Genomic DNA, 14560 nt, shown 5'->3' with positions numbered 1-14560 from the left:
CAAAATCCATGGGTGCTGCTCACTGCCTCACGGTCTCTGATTTTTGAGTCTTTGTGAATGTCTCGACCTGCTTTCATTTTGCTCATCTCCCTCTGGAAACCTTGATTCTGTGCCTCCAAAATCCAGTGCCTTTCCGCTTTCACTAGCTCCTCAACTGTCAGCTCTCCTTGTCTCCATTCCCTTGAGCGAGAGTTGTGGAAGAATCGTTTAATCCAGGCAGTGACTCTGAATACAGTTCTCAGTTTACTGTAGTTCTCCAGCTTTAATAACAGATCTTGCAATGTCTTTTCTGAGTTACTAAGCTGGACTGTGACATGGCTTGAGGCTCAGCCTTTATCTCCTCTTCACAGAGCTCCTCATTAGATAGCTCTTGCTGCATTGCTGAACTCAGAAATGGGGGTCCTGTCCACCAGAGTTCCTCTTCTTTCAGTTTTGAGGCTGTCTGACCCCTTGTGGTGAGATCAGCTGGGTTGAGCTTCCCATTACAATGTGACCAGGTTTCTGGCGTGGTCAGTGACTGTATCTCCATCACTCTATTAGCAACAAAATGTTTCCATCTTTGAGCTGAGCTGTAAATCCACTGTATGACTACCATGGAATCTGACCCCATGCGGATTTGGGTTGGCTGATGTTCATTGTCTTTAACAGGTTGTTCCCTATTCTTGCTGCAAACCAGAGCCCCCATTAACTCAAAACGTGGCAGAGTGAGTTTCTTAATGGGTGCTACTCTTGTCTTGGACATGATCAGTCTGGTCACAGTTTTTCCTTCAGCTGACTGTCCTTGTAGATACACTACTGCAACATAGGCTCTCTCACTTGCATAACTGAACACATGAAGAACTTGGCCTTGTCCATTTTGCGGGTTTTCAGTTCCACACAACCTGGGAATGACTATCTGATAGAGCTGAAGCAGCTCCATACACCATCGCTGCCACCTTTGAGAGAGGTCGTCTGGTAGCTCCACATCCCAGCTGATGCCCCTTTGCCACATATCCTGAAAGAGACATTTCACCCTTATTGTAAATGGTGTCAGAAATCCCATGAGGTCAAATATTTTAGCTGATGACCACAGGACATTAATCTTTGTGTTCTCTCTTTCTCTGAAAATGTCCATTAGATGTTTGAGGTCGAAGACAAAGTATGGAGGCCTCCATACTAAACCAAGCACCTTTAACACAGCCATGTGCTTCAGGTTCAAGGGTGAAGTCAAAATCCTCTTGCAGCCACTTGGCTTTCAGTTCAGAGGAATTTGTGGTCCACTTACAGAGGTTCATGCCGGCAGTAGACAAGATCTCCCTTGCACTTGTGGTTAGTGCATAAGCGCCTTCAAGATCACTTGAACTGGCAATAAAGTCATCAACATACAGTGAGTCTTTCAGAATGTTAACGGTCTGTGGGTGACTTGTCTGGTATTCTTCGAAGCGGTTCCTGATTGTAGCTGCAAGCAAGAATGGGCTTGATGACAGTCCGAACCACACGAGTCATTGTCAGTGTGCGTGATTTGGTGTCCTCAGCATCAGGGGGTCCTGTGAGCCACAGGAACCTCAAAACATCTCTGTCCTTGTCAGCAAAGGATATTTGTAAGAAAGCCTTAGTGATGTCTGCCATGAATGCAACTGGATGCAGCCTGAATCTCACTAAGATGGTTAGGAGGTCTGGGTTTAGATTTAGTCCGGTTGCTAATAGAGTCGTTGGAGGACTGCCATCCTCATGTGAAGAAGCATCGAAAAAGGCTCTCAACTTGGTTGTTACTTTGTCCTTCCTGATTACTGCATGGTGAGGCAAATAGTACTTGGCATTGCTGTTCTCAGTTCCTACTGTGTGTTTACTCTCTAGGATATCTTCCTTGTTGATTCCTTGTCGAAGATAGTCCTCAATCACATCATTGTATCTCCTGAACAGAGTCACGTCAGTTTTCAGTTTTCTCTTTCAGCCCTTCAAATCTTTTCCGGGCAATTCTCAGATTGTCTGGGAGTTCTGGTGCATCTTGTCACCATGGCAATGTCACTTCATATTGCCCTTTGCTGTACCTGACTGACTGGTCAAAGTTTTCTTGGGCCTCAATGTCATCAACTCGTTCCTCACCCTTGCTGGAGATGCCTAGTGACTCTATTTCCCAGAATGCACGTAACTGGTTTGAAACCTGCAAGGTTTACTCAATGCCAATCTTCATGCATGAAGCTTCACTTATGCTTGACATGGATACTGGTCCCTGCACTGTCCAGCCAAATAAGGTTTCTATGGCAACCAGGGATTCTGATAGTCTTTCTACTCTGCCAGACACTATTTTCCGGGAGTACTCAGCACCTATCAATACTGACAGCTCCAGTTATTCATCACTGCTGCCTGAAATATCTGCTGATGGCAGCCCCTTTTTCTCTAGCTGCAGCTGAATTTGTTCTCCAGGAACCTGCATGATGGCGGAGCTCAATTGTGGTGTTTCAACAGCTTCAATCTCAATACTTCGCTCTTTGTTGCTGATATTTTGCAGGACTAATTTTACAACACTGCGTTCCATTGTTACTGGGGTGTCACTGCCAAAGGTGTGAAGTTTTAAAGTCTCTTTTTTCACAACTGGTAATATCAATGCCTTTATCTGTTACTCCAGGACGAAGCTCCGCTGACTTCCTCCATCCATCAGGCAACACACCATCCTCTTTCCCACTGTTCCTTCCACCCATGCTGTTACTGTTTGCAGAAGAACTGTATGCTGCTTTCCTGTACTTATCTTTACTATATGGGGAGCCACAGAGAAGATGATGGCATCAGTAGTCTCTTGAGCACTATTTAGGAGTTCAGTTTGCTCACCCTTATTGCACATTGTGAGGTGGTGTCTCCGTCCACACATGCTGCATTAACACCCTTGGTTCAACAGAATTTGGCAACATGCCATTGTCCTAGGCATACAAAACACCTCCCCATTTTCTTCAACTTTTCCTTTTGCATGCTGATTGAATTATCTGCACAGTTCTGATTTATAACTTGTGCTATCACAGAATAAACAGCCTTGGGGAGAGTTTGAACTGCTTGTGTGGAGTAATATGGGGCAGAGCAATCCCTCATATGTGTCTGAAACCATTTCTAGGTATTGCAAGCCTCTAATTTGAACCTCACACTCAACATAGAGCTGTCTTAAGGCATCAATGTCTGAATTTTTTAACTTGGGTCAAGTTCAGCAATTTAACCATGTGTGGACTCACAACTACATCTTTTCTTCCAAATCTCTCCTTGAGCATGACTATGGCGATGTCATAATTGCTATCTGTTATTTTCAGCCCTGTGACAGCTCTTGCTGCTGGACCCACAGGATATGACTTGAGATATGTAAGTTTTTCAGCTTTGCTCAGCTTCCTATTCTCATGGATAGCAGTCTCAAATTGATCCCAGAATTCCTGCCACATCGATATTTTGCCGTGGACCGGTCATCTGCCACCCCATTTCTGAGAATAGCAGGTCTCCTCTTCATGCTGATCCTGCTCTCCGGGGATGTTCAGCTAAATCCTGGACCAGTGACCCCTGGAGTGCTGCAGAACTTCAATGCGGATATGTGCCCAAGTGTGTCTGGGACTCCTCTGGTGCCAGTGATGAATGAGCAGCAACTTTCTGAGCCGGGCCTCTCCCTTGACAGACTAAACTTTGTTAACACGAGGCATGATGTCTCAATGAATAACTTTTTGCTACCGGGCTGTGGAAACCTTGATAGGTCCAGAGTCTCTCTCACAAAACCTGCTGCTGACACTACTGTGTGTCGAAACCCTGCAGTGAGGAGGCAGAGGTTATTCAAATCCTTCCAAACTGTCAGTCATGCAAAAGTCTTATGGGACCTGAAGTTGAAACCGAGGTGGCTATTCGGTGGACATTTTAACATCAGAAGCATTACTGCAAAGAGCAATCAGCTAACTCATCTTGTGTCTGACTCAAATCTGGACTTTCTGTGTCTGACTGAAACATGGTTTGAAACAAACAACTCCTGCGAGCGTGTTCACGGTGCCCAGATACCAATGTTTCAGAAGAAACAGACCTGATGGAAGAGGAGGAGGGGTGTTTTTTTATGTGAGAGACAACATCAAATGTGAACGTATGGTTAATAATGCAGGTAACACGTTAGAATATGTTGGGATAAAAACAATGTTATCCCAGCAAATGTCTTTTAACATCATAGGTATATATAGGCCCCCTTCTGCAGATGACACTTTCTAGGATCAACTCACAGAAGTCTTAAAAGAGTGCAATCTCAACAAAGAATTATTACTTATGGGTGATTTTAATGTGAACTGGGAGGATAAAACTAAGAGGAAAAAACTAAAAATGATCACAGAGAAATTCCAACTAGAACAACTAGTAAAAGGCCCAACTAGGATTGTGAAATGCTCCAGTACACAAATCAAAGAAAAACCAGAAAGAAAAACTAAAAGTTATAATTTAATCACTGGCTTATCAGATCATAACCTAACCCTATGTGCGAGAAAACTGACTAAAAGTAGATGTAAGACCACGGCAACTAAGACAACGATCCTTCAATGCATACCCAGAGCTAAGCAAGAAGAATTTAACAATGAAATTAACAGCTTGAACTGGGATGATGTACTGTCCTCTGATGATCTGGACTATGGCTGTGATATTTTTACTCACAGAATCAACTCTGTGAGGGAAAGATTTAATGTGAGGATACAGATAAAATCTAAAAATAAAAACAATTTACCGTAGTTTAATGAAAATTTGCGGAAACTAATGAAATCTAGAGATGCTGCACTAAGGAAGGCAATTAAAACTAGAAGGGACACTGACATGCTGATTTCTAAAGGTTTAAGGAACAAAATTATCCAAGAGCTAAGAGAAGCTAAATCTCATTTTTATCTCAATATTTTGAATGAGGCAAAAGGCAACAGTAAATTGATCTGGAAAAACATCGATAATCTCACAAGGAGGGACCCAAGGAGATTTTAAACTCAAAGTACAGGGAAAGTTAATTGAAGATCATCTTACTGTTGCTTCTGTCTTTAATAATTTTTTTCTTGAGTCTGTATATGAGTTAGGAAAAAAATTTCCTATAGATGATACAGGTCAGGTTTTCAAGCCGGTAGAGACTAATGAGTTATGAGTAAACAAAATCATCAGCTCGATAAAAAACTCCAAAAGTAGAGATGCTTTCCAATTTGACACAATATTTGTCAAATCACACAAAGATATCTTAACTCCCTCTATTGCTCATTTAATTAATTTATCTTTTAAACACAGCTCCTTTCCTGATGACTGGAAATGTACCATTGTCACGCCTATTTTTAAATCAGGAGACCACCTTGAAGCCAGTAACTACAGACCAATAAGTATACTGCCAGTATTCTCAAAGGTTGCTGAGAAAGTTGTCATTAAACAACTGACAACATTTCTTAATACAAGCAATTTTGGTCTACATTGTATGCAATTTTGCTTTAGAGCTAATCATTCCACCGAAACTGCTATCTTGCACTTAATAGAGCAAATTAAATCAAGACTTGACAAAGGAGTAGTAGTTGGTGCTGTATTTTTAGATCTGCATAAAGCATTCGACACAGTCAATCATGATGTTTTAATATTGAAACTCTCAGTGAGCAGTTTGGAGTCTGAGGTGAAGAGGTTCGCCGGGCTGGGCAGGACATCATACACTGCCCGAATCAGGAAGGTGATGCGATGTGGCTTTGCCTGCCAGAGGTCTGTCCAGGTGACTTTTCAGTCCATTGCCTGCTCCCACCTTGTCCAGGCCCCCTGTTGCCTCTGACCAACCTCTGCTTGACCTTTCTTCCTCCACTGCAGCCCTCACCTCCTCCTGAATCTGCCTCTGCTTCTCCTTCCCCTCGCACTCCCTTTGCTGAGGTGTTGGGAACAGCCACAAGCCCACTCTGCCATGAGCCACCACGCCCACCAGATCTTTTTGGCACAGCCAGGACTCAGCATCCAGCACAGCAGCCTTAGCACTCCACCTCCTTCTTGTCTTCACCACCACTCCAGCCTGGGCCACCTCGGGTCTCTTGAGTCTCTGTACATCAGCACCTCTCAAGTCCGTGTGACCTTGAATTCTTCTTCCAAAGACTTCAAGGGCAACCGAAGCTTCATGCTGTTCCCGTAGAGGACGATGGTGCTGAGACTTCTGGGCAACCCCAACCATCTCCTGAGGCAGCTGCTGACCTTCCTCTCCAAGGTCTCCACAGTGGACATGGGGACCTCATAAACAAGTCGCGGCCATAGTATCCTTGGCAGAATGCCATGCTGGTAAATCCACGCTTTAAACTTGCCTGGGAGGCCGGATCTGTCAACTGCTCTTAGCCAGCTATCCAGTTCCTGGCGGGTGGACTAAACCAATGAAGAGTCCTTGAGGCTGCTGTCAAACACCTTGCCCAAGCTCTTCACCGGCTTCTCAGAGATGGTTGGTATTTGGTTCCCTTTGATGTTAAATCAGAACCTTTTGGTGACCTTGCCCTTCTTCACCACTAGTGCTCTGGACTTGGCTGGTTTAAAACTCATCCGCGTCCACTGGATAAGCTTTTCCAGCCCTTGCAGGATCCATCTACATCCTGGTACAGACTCTGTGGTTATTGTCAGGTTGTCCATAAAGGCCCTGATTGGTGGCTGGCAGATCCCTGATTGGGTTCGGGGGCCCCGACACCCTGGCTCAGCTGACTTCACAATCATGTTCATCGCTAGGGCAAACAAGGTTACCGAGATGGTGCAGCCTGTGATTATCCCAACCTCCAGCTTATACCACTCAGATGTTACGGCTCCTGCTGAGACTCTCATCCTGAACTGATCATAATAATCCAGGATCAAGTCTGCAACATGATGTGGCACATGGTGTTTGGTCATGGTGGTCTTGACCATCTTGTGGGGGATGGAGCCATACGCATTGGCTAGGTCTAACCACAGAACTGTGAGGTCACCCTTGTTCTCACAGGCTTCCCTGATGAGCTGTGTCACCACTCCAGTGTGTTCTAGACACCCCGGCACTCCAGAGATCCCTCCCTTCTGCACCGACGTGTCTATGTAGTTGTTACTGGAGAGGAAGTCAGACAGCCACCTCGCTACTATGCTGAAGAAGATCTTTCCTTCTACGCTCAGCAGGGAAATCATCCTGAATTGGCTGATCTTCTTTGAATCTCTTTAGGGATCAAGACTCCTTCAGCACACCTCCACTGCAGCACCACCTTCTCTCTCCTCCAGATGACTCTTAGGATCTTCCAAAGTCGCTTAAGTAGCAATGGACAGTACTTGTAGACCTTGTACGGGACACCACTTGGTCCAGGGGCATAGCTAGATCTTGCCTTCCTCACAATCTCCTGGACTTCCTTCAGAAGTGGTTCCCTAGTGTCAAAGACCTTGGTTGGAGGTGGTGGGCCTACAAGGATATCACACTGGCCCAGGAAACTGTAAAAGTCACAGAGGTGAAAAACAGTTATTGGCTTGAGGTGGATGGTCTGTCACGTCCTGCCTGGACTTTTTCTTATTTTTGGACTCTTTGTGTATTTTGTTCTCTTGAGTTTTCAGTGTTGCATTTATGTTGCCTGGTTTCCCTTGTGTGTTCTTCCTGTGTTTATGTACACCTCCTCTCACCTGCCCTGCATCACCTTGGTTAGCTCAGCCCTGCTCCTAGTGTCTTCCCCAGTTTATCTGCCCCCAGTCTGCCCGTGTGTTGTGTCACCTGTTGTCTGTTTACTTTAGTTCCTGTTTTATTTTGAAATATTTTCTCCTTTTGTCTTTTCACCTTTACTTCCTGTGTTTGATTACCCCATGTGTTTCATCTGTGTCTCGTTTCCCTCACCTGTGTTTAGTTTGCAATCACACCCTGTGTATTTATAGTCCAGTTTTCAGTTTGGTCTTTGTTGAGTCGTCTGCTTTCGTGCTGTGCGTGTTCTGAGTTTTTTTTCCTGTGTTTTTTTCCTGTGTTTATGGATTTTGTCCCTGGTCCCAGTGTCTCCTGTGACTTTTGAGTTCATTCATTAAATATTCAGCATTGTATCCAACCTGCTCCACTCACCCACCTCCCTGACATGGTCTGGAGAGAGGTGCCTTTCCAAGTTGGGAGAGTATGATGTGGCCATATCTGTTTTGGCAACCGACTGCCACCCATCGGTGCAGAAAGTCATGCGTCAGGAATATAAATGCATACAGCATGAGTATGACCTCTGGCACATTGTGAAGTCTGTCAAAAAAACGACTGCTGCAGTGCCACAATGTTGTTGTTGTTCGAGTGGATCAGAATGATCACAAACCATCTCTGGTTTTGTGTCTCAACATGTGAGGGATATGTGACAAGGTTAAAGGAGAAGTGGATCTCGCTCCTGCATCACATAACCAATGTGCATCACTGGTTGTCTGGTGAGACAATCACAAAGTGTGAGCACCCTACCTACACCCAGGCGGAAGAGAGTCAGCGTCCATGGCTCCTCCCTAGCTCTGCTGCCTTTCAGCACCTGCAGAAGATAGTGCTTGACAAGCAGCTCCTGATGAAACTGGAAAAAACCACCCTGGGCATTCACACAGGACAGCTGGAAAGTCTTCACTCTTCGTACACAAAGTACACAACGAAGAGGAAGAAATTTCTGAGGGAGAGTTTGGAGGCGTCTGCGTGTTGCTGCACTGGATCACAACAGTAACGTGAACAGGGAGATAGCTACAACAAAGGAAGGTGCGGAGCAACATAAACACCAGTACTCAAAGGCTGCTCAACAGTATGTGGTGACCCCACTGAAAGCAGACAAAGATTATTCGTTCTGGAAGAACATTGTGACAGGAGTGATCACTAGGTGTAAGTCCAAATCCATCTGCGCAACATTACAGGAGCTGAAAACTGAGACTCTTATCACCCTGGCCCAGCACAAAGGTGTGGACAAACCAGAGAAGGCACTGTCTGTTGCCAAGCACCTGAGCAGATTTACATCCTCACAGGACCATAACACAGCTCACTGAGGAAGAGCAGAAAGAACAACACTAAATAATAAGTTACTTAACAAGTTCAACTAACTGATTGATCCATGATTGTTCTGTTATTATAAGAATTAAGAATCAGAATTAATTTTGAGAAGAAAATGTTCAAATTCAGAGTTCTGTGTATTTCCATTACTGTAGAAACCCTGCAGAATGATCTACTGATGGGACATATTTGGATTCTGTTTTGAGATTCTAATCCAGCCTCGATCCTCTGTTCACATTTCAAATCATACATATGTTATATATCATATTACTGGAATAAGTCTTTCTTGCAGACAGTATTAATGTGTGTGAATTTTCCACAGTTATAATATTAGTGCAAGTCCGAGCTCAGGTCAGTGTCAAAGAAGCTCTTGTCATTAAATCACTACAATAATAATAACAACAATCATAATATCAATAATAATAATTATTATTTATTTGATGGTAATAGACAACACAACTACTAAATAGCATTTAAATGCAAATTCAACCACTTAATTAAATAAAAACAGTAAATCATATTTAATGGCAAACATTGAACGCAACACTTAAAAATCATCATACATGTAGGCATACTCAAATCCATGGTACTCTGGGGAGGGAAAAACAGCCCTGATGGAGCTGACCACACAGGCTGGAATCGAGATCCGGTTCTTCTTCCCCAAATGGCCCCTGGCCCAGAGGGTAAACTGCCTATATGCAGTCAACCTAAAGAGACGAGTGGAAAAGAAATGTATTGGTTAGATTTAGTAAACAATATATTTTTGAACATGGGTGATGTACATTCTGATATATCTGATGATGAATCTGATATAATGTTTATATATAAGATGTATGTTTGATATTTTGAAGTATGGCTTTTATATTACTCCTTTTTTCTATGTACTTTATTGAATTGTTAATTGTTTTTGGATGTTTATCACCCTGGGCGGTTTGTATGGATAACCACATCTGCCAACATAGAGCCTGCAGAATATGTTTAAATAAAATGTTGCTTATTTAGTTTGTGAAAGTCTGACGTGCTTTTCAGGCTCAGGATGATTTTATAGGAGATGCAGCTGTGCAGCATCATGTTTTCCTGAAGGAGCTGAGACGCACTGAAACGGAGAAGAAGAAAGGAGAAGCCTTTTGGCTCATGAAGAAAAATAGTAGTGTTTTTATGATTGATTCATGATTCAGTCATTTTTATTTTATAAATAAATAGGCTATGAGAAGCTACTGTTGTGCTTTCATTCCTTCTCCACAGGTAGTTTTCCAGATCTGCTGTATTACAATAACAGCCTGACTGTTTACTGTCCTGTCAGATCAGCTGACAAATCAATAAACAGATTGGATCAAAGGGGTGTTGCTATCCGTTAAAAAAGTTCCGCATAGGATACACCTGTGTTTCCTCGCTCTAAGCTGCTCCAGGAGCTTCCTCTCTCCTTGCTCCTCGTCTCTTCCAGGTATATTTAAGGGATTGGAAGATCCTCCATGATGGTGGAGGGAGATCAGTTTCCGGGTCACAGAGGAGAGAGGATGCGAGGAAGCATAGTATTAGCGAATTGAAAAGCCCCCCATGTGGTGTCTTGAACCACATTTGCTGCTTGAACCAAAGTTTGCAAAACTGGGTTTTAAACCTCTTAACTGTGTGGTTCTCTATTCAAGGCCAATTGGTGTAGGCTAAAGGTGCCAGGTTAGGAAGAGGTCAGTTGCATGCAAGGCCTAGTTACTGGACGTAACGTGTTAAGCATGCTAACATTAACCTAGCGGTGTGGCTATGCTATAACCTGACTATGAACAACAAGGACATCACAACAATAGTTCAATGAATAACCTTAACCAAATCAATACAGGTACAGTACAGTGATTAAGTTAAACATTCTTGCTTAGCCGTGCTATGCTTCACTGTGTGGCTAGGCTATGCCCAGTTGTTACTAGTCCATGAAAAAAAAGATGCTTTGTGGTGTTCTACTTCTTAGCTGGTGAATCCGTGGAAGAGACAGGCTGAGAAGGGTTTGGCTCCAAAGCTGAAAGATGCAGGCGTTGCTGGGGAGACAGCACTCCAGTCGTGCAGGTCAGAAGGCCCAGGTCACGCCTCTGTGTAGCGTTAGTGGCAAGCTAACTCTGTTTCATGGCTCCTGTACTTATTAAATCAGCCGGCAGACTTGAGAGGTAGCTGCTGGCACTAGATAACTTCAGTTTCTGAGTCTTAGGCAGGCTCTCGTGTCTTCTGCTGTAAAGAAAAGAGTTCTGTGTGTGTCTGCTGTGAGAAGGCCACACAAGAGAGCAGAGAGCTGCTCCAGCAGAGGGCTGTGAGGAGAAAGAGGAGCTGAGAGCTGCTCCTTCAGCAGCTGGAGGTAAAAAGAGGCAGAGGAAGGGGTTCTCTGGTTTTGTTAAGGTGGTCCCATGGGTGGAGTTTCACACCTTAGATGCGAACAACCAAGGGCTCGGGTTTCTTACAGTCTTGAAACAAGTGGTCAGCTAGTGAGATCCAACATCTGGTTTTGATTTAATTTCTATTCTAATTGCTGACTTGAAGACGAAAACGGGAAAAGCACACACGTTTCTGTTTTTTTTAATTCATACGAAAAACGTATTTATTAGTATTAACGCTTTATCCATTTGTTTATTCTGTAATCAAACAAGCTGAACACAGCTTTGGACGGAGAGGACACGGACCGCTGTGGATGTGTAATGTGGGTTTAATTGTTTGAATTTGTGACTGGTGCGTCGCTTGCTGCCGCAAGGAATTGTGGGATGGAATTATCTCCTTTCCTTTCGTAAAGGATGGTCAAGTGTACCCTATGCTAAAGGAGATTAGAAAGGAAGCATTGGAGCACCTTTCCTTAGCAGTTAGAGAATTCAACCAGCTCTTATCATGGCTGCCACATAGATACTTCTGGGTCATTTCACTCAGTTAGGAGCCTTCTAAAGCAAAAAAGACTATTCGACCACAACCCTAGTCTCTTATTTCTGCTCCGAGGGGCGAGCATGGATGTATAATAAGAGCTGGATAGGGTGCCGCCACTCAGCCTTGCAGCCAATTTTTCTCAGTGGTCACTCACGGTATTGTAACGAAAAATCTCCCTGCGGCCCAAAAAGCATTTTCCCCATAGACCACCACTGTAAAAGAGACGTCTGTAAAACTGTTGACAAGACACCTCAAACTTCAAACAAGGTCAATTATGACTCTTTCTATTATGAACTTTTGATCCATGGAGGTTTTACATTTGTAAAACTTTCCTTGAGCCGAGAAAAGCGATTTAAATATCCGTGACGTCACCACAATGTAAAGTTTATGGGCCGAGCAGGAACTTGTGGGTGGGGCCAGTGGGGGAAACACTACTGCACACAACGCGGAAGCAAACCCGGAAGCTAGAAACTTTTTTTGGCGAACGCGCCAGTCGAGCAATTCCTATAGGACTGATTAGGCACCTTTTTTAGTCCAGTATCCAGCTCTTATAATACATCCATGGGAGTGAGGATCAAGGAGCGAGGAAACATGAGAGCAGCCTTCAGGAAGTCTTTTACTGGCCGACACGCCTCCTTATTGGATATCAGTTACTGATTGGACGCTGCAGCTGATCTGACTGATCTGATACATCACTGCAGTTTCATACTAAAGTGGAGACAGGTTATATTAAATTTAAGTGTATCACTCACAAGTTTTATGCTTTCTTGTTTTCTGATTCATCATATAGTTAAAATCTGTTAATTGTCAGTCTCATCAACAAAAGACCCATAAACAACTGTCTTCATTTATTAGAAAAATTTTTCTTTTCATGATGTTATTTCCTCCATTAAACTGTTTTCTTTGCTGACAGACAGACTCTTCCTGACTTTAATTCTATCCATAATAACAGTTAAACAAATTTATATTTTACATCATTTATCATCATTTCCATCCAGTCACATGTGAGGCTGAAAATTCCTGAGCGTCGGGTTTGTTATGAGTTTCATAATTTCCACTTTCCCAGAAACATTTAGCCAAATACATATTTTCCAGTGTACAGAAGACACCCTGATCATATTCTGGGTTACTGAATTATGAATTCACTATCAGGATTATCCAAACATACAGTTGCAAATAATCAATAAATAGTATAAACGCATTCTGCGAGTAGAAATGGTTCCTGTGCGTCTGAGTAGGACACAGTGTAAATGCAGTATGCAGGTTTTTATTTAGGTGTTTGTTAAACAGGTAACAGGCTGCTGAGAGAAAACAGCTACTCTAGCGGTGATAACTGTGCACCTTTATTAGTATTAGCACAGTGCACATGGGTACAGACACAAACTCGATCGGAAGTTTCTACAACTGTTAAAGCCGACTGACAACTGATCCAGCTGTGATCAACTGACGCCGTCATCAGAAACGGACGTCGCCTCATGTGACGCTTCAGAGGAAAGGACGTCTCATGTCTCTAAAAACAAATTTCCTAGTTTCCTCTCTCCTTGCTTGGTTTCCTTTAGTCTCTCCATGCATTCACGGTGAGAGGGACTAAGATGCAAGTGAGGGAAACGTGAACGCAATTTAAGAGGCCTGGGATGTACCCTTAGACTTTACATTGTGATGACGTCAGGGTTTTTAAAGACGCTTTTCTCGGATCGAGGAAAGTTTTACAAATATAAAACCTCCATGGATCAGAAATTCATAATAGAAAGAGTCATAATTGACCGTGTTTCCAGTTCGAGGTGTCCTGTCAACAGTTTTACAGACGTCTCTTTTACAATGGTGGTCTATGGGGAAAATGCTTGTTGGGCCGCAGGGCGATCTTTCGCTGTAATACCGCGAATGGCCACTGGGAAAATTGGCTGCAAGGCTGAGCGGCGGAGCCCTATCCAGCTCTTGTAATACATCCATGGGAGCCACCAGCTTGTTCCTTCTGAAGTTCCTCTGAGCCTGGGGTGTGACGTCATTCTCCCATAATGCATGGCTTCCAGCGCGGCGCCCAGCAGTCCAGGCCCGGACTGTCATAAACATCTTTAAAACTTGTCCCAAAATGTCGAGATGGAGACAGAATGGAGGCGGGACGGAGAACTGGACAGAGGCACAGTCGGTAAGTAGCGTTGTATCCGTGTCTTTTGACTCAAGCAGGACTTTTTAACCCTGGTCGGTGAAATATAGAGGAGTTAGCTCCCGCAAGACAAACTCCGGTACAACTTAGTGAACCGCTCATCTTTTGTTTTTTAACCAGCATGCTGCCTCGGCTAGCTCTTTAACTTCATCCACAGCCACACTAACATCAGTCGGCGGGTTCCGTCGATATAAAACCCAGCGTAATAAACTCCTAAATCTTCAAGCATTGACCATAATTTCACCTCCGCCGCCGACTTTCGTGAGCTCAGCAAAGCTAGCAGTCAAATGTAGCCCCGGTCTGTTAATGTCCCTCTCACCAGTCTCTACCAGTTCAGACTTCTTTTTGATTTCAGTCAAGCTCTCATCAGCCTGGGTGGAGGGTTTCCCTCACTTCATTGGGTTCCAACAACATAAACATTTTTGCCGTTGGCTTGACATATTGGAGCAGCAAAAAAACAGAAAAAATGTGGGAATTCAACCTTCATAGTAGCTCCATGCTGAGGACCCACAAGATGGCAGTACCACCTCCCATCACCTTACTCTTGTTGCAAAGTCATC

The 14560-nt window shown here is 43.7% G+C and overlaps 1 protein-coding gene, 1 long non-coding RNA gene and 1 pseudogene across 2 annotated transcripts in view; 1 reads left to right on the top strand and 2 right to left on the bottom strand.

Annotated features, from left to right (window-relative positions):
* Positions 1–5559: 5559 nt before the first annotated feature.
* LOC121895259 lies at positions 5560–8117 on the bottom strand (annotated as a pseudogene).
* Positions 8118–9352: 1235 nt separating this feature from the next.
* Positions 9353–11178, bottom strand: LOC121895553. The gene is made up of 2 exons (XR_006095804.1): positions 10898–11178; positions 9353–9651 (listed from the first exon to the last, which is right to left on the bottom strand). It is a non-coding gene; the product is annotated as an uncharacterized LOC121895553 (long non-coding RNA).
* A 2521-nt stretch (positions 11179–13699) lies between these two features.
* LOC121895552 (zinc finger protein PLAGL2-like) overlaps positions 13700–14560 on the top strand; it is an 18897-nt gene continuing 18036 nt past the window's right edge. Inside the window, exon 1 of the mRNA XM_042408801.1 lies at positions 13700–13982. The gene's annotated coding sequence lies outside the window, so the exon portion shown is untranslated. The remainder of the gene's footprint in view (positions 13983–14560) is intronic.

The sequence above is a fragment of the Thunnus maccoyii genome, chromosome 4 (genome assembly GCF_910596095.1).
Source record: "Thunnus maccoyii chromosome 4, fThuMac1.1, whole genome shotgun sequence".
NCBI classification, from domain to species: Eukaryota; Metazoa; Chordata; class Actinopteri; order Scombriformes; family Scombridae; genus Thunnus; species Thunnus maccoyii.
The sequence above is the reverse complement of the archived record's forward strand: the minus strand, read 5'-3'. Positions and strand labels throughout refer to the sequence as shown.